A 9,676-nucleotide genomic window follows, 5' to 3' on the forward strand; every position below is an offset into this window, starting at 1 on the left:
TTTGGTTTTAGAGTTACTGTGTGTATCCTGAAATTCACCATCTCCTCATACATAGTTCTCATTTTTTCAAATAGGTCATTTAGCATAGTTCTAGAATTACTAAATTTAAAAGTAAATGTATCATTACCGCATGCTTACTTTTACTCAAATTTCAAACAAGATCTTATGATTAAAAAATGCTTAAAATTATTTCTAATTTCCAAGAAATTATAATTTCTCAGAAAATTATAAGTCAGTGAAAAAGAAATTGAAGAAGATACAAATAAATGGAAGCCTATACTGTGCTCATGGATAGAAAGAATTAACATCGTTAAAATGGCCATACTACCCAAAGCGATCTACAGATTCAATGCAATCCCTATCAAAATACCAATGACATTTTTTGGAGAACTAGAACACATAATCCATAAATTTATATAGAACCATAAGAGATCCCAAATAGCCATGGCGATCATGAGAAAAAAGAACCAAATTGGAGGTATCACGCTACCTGATATCAAACTATATTATAAGGCTACAGTAATCAAAACATCATGGTACGGGCATAAAAACAGATACGCAGAACAGTGGAACGTAATAAGAGCCCAGAAATAAACCCAATCCCGTATGGTCATTTAATTTATGACAAAGGAGGCAAGAATATACAATGGGGTAAAGACAGTTTCAATGGTGCTGAGAAAACTGGACAGACACGTGCAAAAAAAAAAAGAAAGAAACTGGACTACCTTCTTACACCATATTCAAGAACAAACTCACAAAGGTAAGACCCGGAACCATCGAACTTCCAGAAGAAAACACAGACAGCAAACTCTCTGATATTGCTATTAGTAATTTTTTTTTTCTGCTACATCTCCTAGGACAAGGGATACAAAAGAAAAAATGAACAAATGGGAGTACGTCAGACTAAAAAGTTTTGCTCAGGAAACCATCAACCAAAAGAAAAGACGACCTGCTAAATAGGAGAAGATATTTGCCTATGAAACATCTGATAAGGAGTTAATACCTAAAATTTATAAAGAACTCATACAACAAAAAAACAATCCGGTTAAAAAACGGGCAGAGGACCTGACTAGATATTCCCCAAAGACACACAGATGGCCAATAGACATATGAAAAGATGCTCAAGGTCACTAATCACCAGAAAAATGCAAATTAAAACCACAATGAAATATCATCTCACACCTGCCAGATTGGCCATCATCAATAAATCAAAACACAAGTATTGGTGAGGATGTGGATAAAAGGGAAGCCTCGTACACTGTTGGTGGGATTGCAGATTGGTATAGCCACTGTGGAAAACAGCTTGGAGGTTGCTCAAAAAATTAAAAAAAGAACTACGTTTTGACCCAGCAATTACACTTCCAAGTACTTACACAAAGAAAACCAAATACTAGTTTGTAAACATTTCTGCACCGCTATGTTCATGGCAGCACAATTTACAATAGCCAAGACATGGAAGCAACCTAAGTGCCCATTAATAGACGATTGGATAAAGAAGTTATGGTTCACATATATAGTGGAATATTACTCAGCCATAAAAAATGAAATCTCACCATTTGCAACCATATGGATGGATCTAGAGGGTATTATGCCGAGTGAAACAAGTCAGTCAGAGAAAGATAACCACTATATAATTTCACTCATATGCAGAATCTAAGGAACAAAAGAAACAAACAAATTAAATGATAACAGACTCACGGAGAACAAACCGGTGATCGCCCAAAGGGAGCGGGGCTGGATGAAAAAGGTGAAGGGATGTAGAGGTACAAATTAGTAGCTACAAACCATTCTGGGGATGCAGAATGCAACATAGGGAATACAGTCAATGTTATTGTAATGGCTGCGTGTAGCGCCAGCCGGATGCTGGAGTAATCAGAGGGATCCCTTTACAAATTATAGAAATGTCTAACCACTGTACTGCATACCAGAAACTAATATAAGATAAAATTAAATTTAAAAATAATTTCTAACTTTAAATTAACCTTTGAGCAGACATATATGCTTTTAAATAATGACTAGAAATTGTCTAGTGTTAATTACTCTTACGGAATTTTATGAGTAAAAGGTTAAAGTCTGCAAGCTTAATAATTTAGAATGGAAGTACATACCAGATCTGGAACCATACAGAAATGCTGTGAGGTGGTCTGAGGTAAAGTCCACTTAACAAAGTGGAAGTAACCTTGAACTTTTTAATATGTGCTGTTTCCCTTTCTCCAGGGAAGAAGGAAAACTTCACATGTGGACACATGCGCACAGCATGGGCACTGACTGAGCGGGGGACATGGGTGTTCAAACCAAGGCAGATCCTGCACTGAAGTCAGAGACCTCGTTTTCATCCAACTCTGCCACTGGCTAGCTCTGTGACCCCCTGACCTCACACCAGAGATTGGGGGAAACCGGGCAGAAGGGCCACTGAGAGCACAGGGCCCATGGCCGGGTCTGGGGAGCAGCTGGGGCTGAGAGCGCTCCTGCCTGCCCTGTATTCACCTGCTTCGTGTGGTCAGCTGGCTGTCCTGCTCCACTGGCCAGGAGATGCCAGCATCTCTCTTCCTCCAAGAAATGCCAGGAGATGATGGAAGTGACTACAAACCAAGTGTGACCTTCCAGCCACATTTTGTCCTGCCTTTGCTCAGTCTGCTGAGGTGAAACACGGGACACAGGAAATACTTTCTCCTTGACCATTGGTACGTCACGAGGATGCCAGGAAAAGTGACGTTTCTATAATTGTACTTCGTGCTTTTCACAAGTCCATATTTTCACTGATGTCAAGGTCAACTAGCCGGCCTGTGCCCCAGCATTAGAAGCAGTCACAGTGACAGCAGTCCCTGATCTTCAGAAGGGACTTTGTTTTAATAAATGTAATTTATCTGGAAAAACTATCATGCAAAAGGTTTAAAAAGTTAATCAAATAAAATTAGTGGCACATAATGACTTCAATAGTTAAAGAATATCGTGATATCCGTGCATGACCTTGAACATTTTAAGCAAATTCCCATTCACCTCCGCCACCCATCCCCCCCAAAACAGAAATAACAACAGCAAGAAAACAATAAAGGCAAAAAGAATCAACGGAACTAATTTCATGAATGGTGACCGATTACCAGCGCCGTGACGAACGATCCGGGGTAACTAGGTGAGCCAGGACAAACAACGAGATGAGCCAGGATGACTCGAAGCAATGAGCGCTTTGCTTAGGCAGAGAAAAGTCACCTGGGCTGAAACATCTGAGCTCAGTCTCCCCATCCAAACGGCCTTTTTATCAGGGGCATTGTCTGCATTTTCCATAGAAAAAAGGTTTGGAGCCCCAAATTTCTTGGGTGACTCTTAGAAAAATATTACTTATGGCACACACGTCTTGCTTCATCACTGCTACGTCAGACAAAAGACAAGTCCCAGGAGCGCGAAGAGACCTGTGCGGTCACGAAACAACAGACGTTCGCCACTGGGCCTGCGCGTGGGAGGCGGGCACGTGTTCCTCGCCCTATTTTCGCCACAGGCATCCCAGGGAGGTTGCATGGTGACCGTGGCAAACAGGAGGGTCTGATTCCTCAGCGCTGTCTCGGAAGCTCCGTGCTGGAAGTCCCCTCCCAGGCCCTCTGGAGTCATTGTCACCGCCAGCTGACGCAGCCCTGACTCCCCTGGAAGATTTTCCTTAGAACAGGCGCTGAAGCACGTTTGGAGAAAAGAGGGCATTTTGTTAACCTGAAACGTACCGATGTCCTTTAGTGTCTCCTGAACCTGGCTTGTGGGGACGGTGGAGGCCTCGAGGTGGCGTTTGGTCCTGGGTCCATGAGCGAGGCGCGGGCGCCCCCTGCCGGGAAGGCGGGGCGCCCACAGGCCTCCCGACCGCCAGCGAGGAACTGGCAGGTCGCCGTGTTTCTTACTGAAAACGCTCGCATGGGGCCAAACACAAAAGGAGCCCCAGGCCGGAGGGGCCGGGCAGGAGGGCTTTCCTACCTCGTGAGCTTTTCCTCCTCTCCTTCCTCTCCACTCGGCCAGACTGTGGAATCCGGGTGAGAAGGGTGTCAGGTGAAAAACAAAACACGAAGCTTCATGCGTGACTAGAAACGAAGCTTTCACAGTAAGCTTTCTTTTTTCTTACGTGCATTAAAAAATAGGACTGTCCAGAAAAAAATCAGAAAAAAACACAAGGTGAACTCAATTTTTAGAACTGTATTGATCATACTTTAGTTTTTCAAATGCCAGGGTCTCTATTTAGAAATTAGTTTTGCATTTCAAAATTGCACCAAAACCCAGAAAACTTACTTCCTCATGCAAATAGGCTTCGTAAACAGAAAGCTGCATCGAAGTGTTAAATCTGGGGGAGCTGCACGTGGTAGGAGTTAAACTCCTGTCTCTTTAAAAATGCGAAATGGGAGGGGCCAGGAGCTAGTGCTCTAGCCAACCACTGGATTTCCTGCTCCACTGCAGGCCGAATGGATTTTCAACAAATAAAGGCTGGGCCAGTGCTCTGGATCCAGGGTGGCCGTGTGAGCACCTCGTGGGGACTGTCACGTGTGTCCCCCTCTCCTGTGAAGGCAGCTCTGCAGCACAACCCAGAGCAACGGAGCCGGGTGCTCTGACCACTGGCCTGCGCAGGGGTCCAGGCGTCGAAGCGCTCCTTTGCAGAGGGAGGTGGGGACAAGGGCCACACCTGGCTGTCCCCAGCATCTCTCCCTCGGCCGGCCACACATCCCCGGAAGACACCCGACTCCAGAGCGACTGCCACAGCGGAAGCCAACTCTGCTGTTCTAGATGTTTCTGTACTGACGAGAGTCTGGAGGAAATGAACACCCCACAAGCGGCAGGTTCTCCCCGACCTTGCAGTCGCTTCCCTCTCCTCCCCGCTGCCCCCCAGGGGTGGGGTGAGAGCAGGAGACAAACCACGCCAGCCTCCGAATTCTTGATGGGAGTGTGGCTCGGACCATGGCTTGGCGGGCACAGGGCCTTCCGAGCCCTCCCCTCAGCCTTCTCCTTGACCTTCGTCATGCCCGGGTCAGGGGTGGGGGCCGGCAAGGGGCTCCGCTAACAAAAGAACCCTGCAGGCTAAATGCCTTTTTGTGAAAACTCCATCCTCTTTCTCCAGAAATGAATTTTTCCTCCAACGGTGATGCGTCAACACAATGTAGGGATACAGGGCACGAGGCCTTTCTCTCCACAGAAACGCACAGCACTGAGCACTTCCCGCAAAGGAAGCTTCTGGAGGTCAGATTCGGGTTGTCCAAACATTTGCGAACGTGACTGTTTTCTGTTACAGTAAAGTGAGCTCTCAGTTACCTGCCCGTGGCCGGTGACCGGGCCCAGGTGGGCTGTCACCGTGCCTGGGCCAGGAGCCCTGGGGAGGGCGGAGCGCCTGGCAGACGGGGTTTCGGCCTTCTGTCAATCACTCACTGTTTTGCCAACACCCAGTCCCCTTCCAGGAGTCCTCACGACCCGGGGGGGGCCTCACAGTGTGGACAAAGCAGGTGTAAAGGAAGTGGACAGCGGTGCGACACGTTACGTCATCGCAAACAGCGCACATCCCGCCTCTGAACTCCAGCCCCGAAACATTACTGCGTGGTGGTGTCTTCTTTACCCCGTAAAGGTTACAGAACTATAATGTGATTATTCCTTGACAATCAGAAGGGTGACTTCATCCGCGGCTCTGCCGCGCGCTGTCACTAATCGGGTTTAAGACTCTAACTGGCGTTGGGCTGGCCCGAGTCAGGGCCATAGGGGCCCAGCACCTGCTGGCCAGCCCTTCGCTCCAGCCCTGCGGCTCTGGACAGCCGCCCTGTGAGCCCCGTGGGGGACAGACCTGAGCGCGGGCAGACTCCCCACCTGGGTCAGTGCCGCTGTCCCGCACTGCTGCGTCCAGAACCTACAGCCGAGCACGGACAGCCCTCCAGCGGGGCGTCCTGGCACCACGAGCTCCTGAGGGGAACTCTCGTGGTCAAATGTGCCTCAGCTTCTCAGATGACTTGGAGCCCGCCTGTCACCCCTCCCACCCGAAGGAAGGGACAGCTGCCGGCGTGAAGTGTGGGCACGCGGACCCCATCCCACCCTGGCGGGGGCGCACAGCTGCAAGGCGAGGGGAAGCACCTGGTGCGTGCTGTCGCCTCCGGGTGATCAGGAGAGGGAAGCGTGGCCGTCCTCGTCACAACACGGGGTGCTGGAGGGGGCACACACCCCGCCCCCCAGCTCCCGTGGGCCTGGGGCCTCCGGAAGGAAGCTGCTGCCCAGAGCCTGGTCACTGAGCTGTCGCCGAGAGCAGGCCCGAGCGCCTGGCATGAGAGGGAGACATTCCAGTGTGTGACCTGTTGCTTTTAATTTTTAATTTACTACACACACAATACACGGTTAACATGAAGAAATTAAATAGCAAAATACATGGGATTACAATTGAAACTATTAAAATGCATATGTAATAATACAAATTTACATGTGAACACGCGGTCGAGGGGCGGTTCCTACGCGCACACCTGGACACCGCCGAGGACACGGGGCAAGGTGATCTCAGAGCAGCAGTGCATGACGACTTGTTAGGAAAAAAATATTCTTAAGACCACGGAACATCTTTAAAACAGAAGCGACAGGGAGTACACGCAGCTGAGGACGGTGGGGGGCGGCGGCCACTGTCTCCTTCCCCCCACACTCCCAGCGAGGTGGACCGAGAGGGGGACAATGGATGTGGAGAGGGCTGAGCCAGAGCGGGGGGCAGCGGGGGGCGGGGGGCCCAGGGTGGGATGGGTGGGAGCAGCTCTCAGGGTCCCCAAGCGCTGGGAAGCCCTCGCACACACCAGACTCCCTGGAGGGCGTGGGGTGAGGCCGGACCTTGGAGAGCTGTTGGCTGGGGGCCAGCCGGCCAGGCCTGCCCGTCCTCATCCCCAGTGCACAGGGCCCCTGGGGCAGGGGGAGGTGCGGCCGGCACAACCTGCCCCAGCAGAAACAGAGGCCACCTGGCCCCGCGTGTAAACCCTGGGGTGGGGGGCCTCCTGTCACCCACAAAACCCCACGTCCTTTCATTTTCATAAAACTGAACGGTAGCATCTCTCGACGGCGTTTCACCCACAATTCTATCTTCGCCTACGAAGAACTATTTAACTGCCCAAAGAACTGACAGTGACAGTGACAGTGACGGACCTTCCCAAAGACAAGCCGAGCGCCTGCGGTGGACATGCCACGCGGCGGAAGGGCCCCCTGAGACGTCTCCTCGGAGGCGGGAAAAGGGACTTCCCACTTCACAGTCGAGACCAAGCCCACCGCATCTTTCTGCACGAGCGCCAGACAAACGGAAGAAAGCGTTTAAGCGCGCGGTCTCACTTTCTAGAACGTTCCACATGGAACCGCTTCTGGCATCCGTGGTCTGAACTAGGCAGGCTGACTGAGCGCACGCTCATGAGCTCAATTCACACTGTGGACTCTTTACAACACGGTTCCACAGGAAAGGGACCGAGCGTCTGATGGGGGCTACACAATTAAGTTCATTGCGTTTGTACCTGACCGGGAATCAGGGGACCCGTGGTCACTTGCCCGCCTGGCCACTTTTTTTGCCTTTGGTCAAATCATTTTGCTTTAGGATCACTAAGAAACATCCAGAAAGAATTTGATCAAATAGGCCAAGTATTTGCCTGTATTGGGGGGGGATGCTCTCACACACCTGATGTGACACGTTATCCTTCCTACACTCTTCACCGTCTACTTTCGGGGTACGGTAACGCGGACCCAGTCAACACCCCCAAGAACCGAACGGCCCCCTCCCTGCCGGCCAGGCTCCCAGTGCAGCCGCTGGGGCTCCGCCAGGCGCCCTACGCAGGACGCTTCGGGCCCCGGCCGCTCTGCAGTGCCCTCTGCTGGCCACAGCGCCGCTCTCCACCCCAAAGCACAGACCTTGCTCCTGCTCTAAGGTAAACTGAGATACATGGTTACCTCCTGTCTTAAAAGACGAAGTTAGCCATGTGACCAAGCCGTCTCGGGGTAGAAAACGACAGGCTGACTGCGTGCCCGGGGTGAAGAGCCAGGACTGCCCTGGCGGATGGGCGCCAGGTGAGGCGCAGAGGTCCTGGCCACACTGCTCACTGCCCCTCACCGCCCCCGCCCACTCGGAACAGCTGCTCCGGCTCGTGGGCCGCTACCACCAGCGTGGCCAGGCCTGTCGCAACTGCTCAGTAAGGTCATGGCGCTCCGCCTGGGTGCGCAGATCCTGGACACTTCCTGGTGCACTAACCTGAATCCCCACCTAACTCCAGGTCCAAATGTTCATTCACTTTATTTGTAAAAAATGCTAAAGCCCTACATCAATGTTCTGCTTGAACACCAGGAACTAAACTTAATAACAGCTTAAAACTGCATCACCCTCTCAGGGTGACACAGCACCAGAGGCAAGTCCAGGCCTGTATATCATCAGGTCCCAACGCGGAGCGCAGATGCCCACAGGGAAACGCCGCGCACCAAACGGTCAGAAAAATGGCAACCAGCAGCAGATGTCAGCTGCTAACTACGAACACAGGAAACTGCCGAGGTTAAAACAGTTTTAAACCGGACGACAAATGTCTTCCCTAGGCAACTTTTCCCCAAAACGTGTCTGCAGACCTGCTCCTCTCTCTTCCTGATGTCCCCGTCACTTTGCATTGTTGTCTAAGCCACCTGCTCTGTGGGAAATGCTCAGGTCACCTCGCCCACAGCCATGTGGAACCCAGCGGTCCCCTCCCTGGCTGGCTCGCCTCACCTAACCCTGCAGCCACAGGTGGCCAGCTGCCTGCCTTCTTGGCAAGGGAACAGTCACCGAGGCATTACAGCCGCCTCCTGCCCGCCTTGGTGTCCCCTCCCCACACACCCCTCCCAGGCAATTTCAAATTACAGGTGGGAAGCTGGGGCACTGAGCGACAACACACACGCACACGCACACACACGCTTCAAATCGCACCCACAGGCTATGGCTTCCAGCTTCTGCCCTATCTCACCTAACTCCATACTGGCCTGTAAAGGCTCCTTGTCACCTCCACCTGGATGTCTCAGTTCCCAGGTCCCAAGCAAGCACCTAGGACTTGGGATCCCTACCAGCAGCCTGTGTACCTGTTCCCAACCCGAGGAACCCAGGTCGGTTACCTGGGAATCTCGAGTCCTACCTGTCCCCCACCCCCCAGTTCAGGCATTGACCTGAACCGCACCTGGCCCTCGCCCCTCGCGTCTCAGCGCTGCCCCCACCGTGACTGCTACCTGACAGGTCCCCGCTTCACCTCTCATCCTTCTCACACCGCTGAACTTTAGTCCACGTGACACCTCCAGGAAGGACACTCGGCCCCTACTTTCAAGGCTGGCTCCTTCCTCTCAGGTCCCGGCTCAAGTGTCACCCACACAGAGGGACCTCCCCGGACCAACATCTAGAGAGAAGGGGGCGCCCGCCACTCTACGGCAAACCTCCGTGTTTTCTTCACTGAACTCAGCCAAATTGCTGCCTGTTGATTTTTGGGGTGACCGTCAGTTTTTCTCTACAGACGGCAGGGCCTCCGAGCCCGTGCTCCTCCCCACGGGGTCCGCGCGGAGCGCATGCTCCCAGAGAAACTGGGGGGGGGGGGGAGCGGGAAACACACGCATCAGCCAGAAGCTCCCGAGGGCCGTGCGGAGCTGTTCACAAACCTCCGCCGTTTGTTACAGTTACTCTAACAACACAAAGGAGAACAGAGGTCAAGGGTAA

Source organism: Pteropus alecto, unplaced genomic scaffold, assembly GCF_000325575.1.
Source record: "Pteropus alecto unplaced genomic scaffold, ASM32557v1 scaffold137, whole genome shotgun sequence".
Lineage (NCBI taxonomy): Eukaryota > Metazoa > Chordata > Mammalia > Chiroptera > Pteropodidae > Pteropus > Pteropus alecto.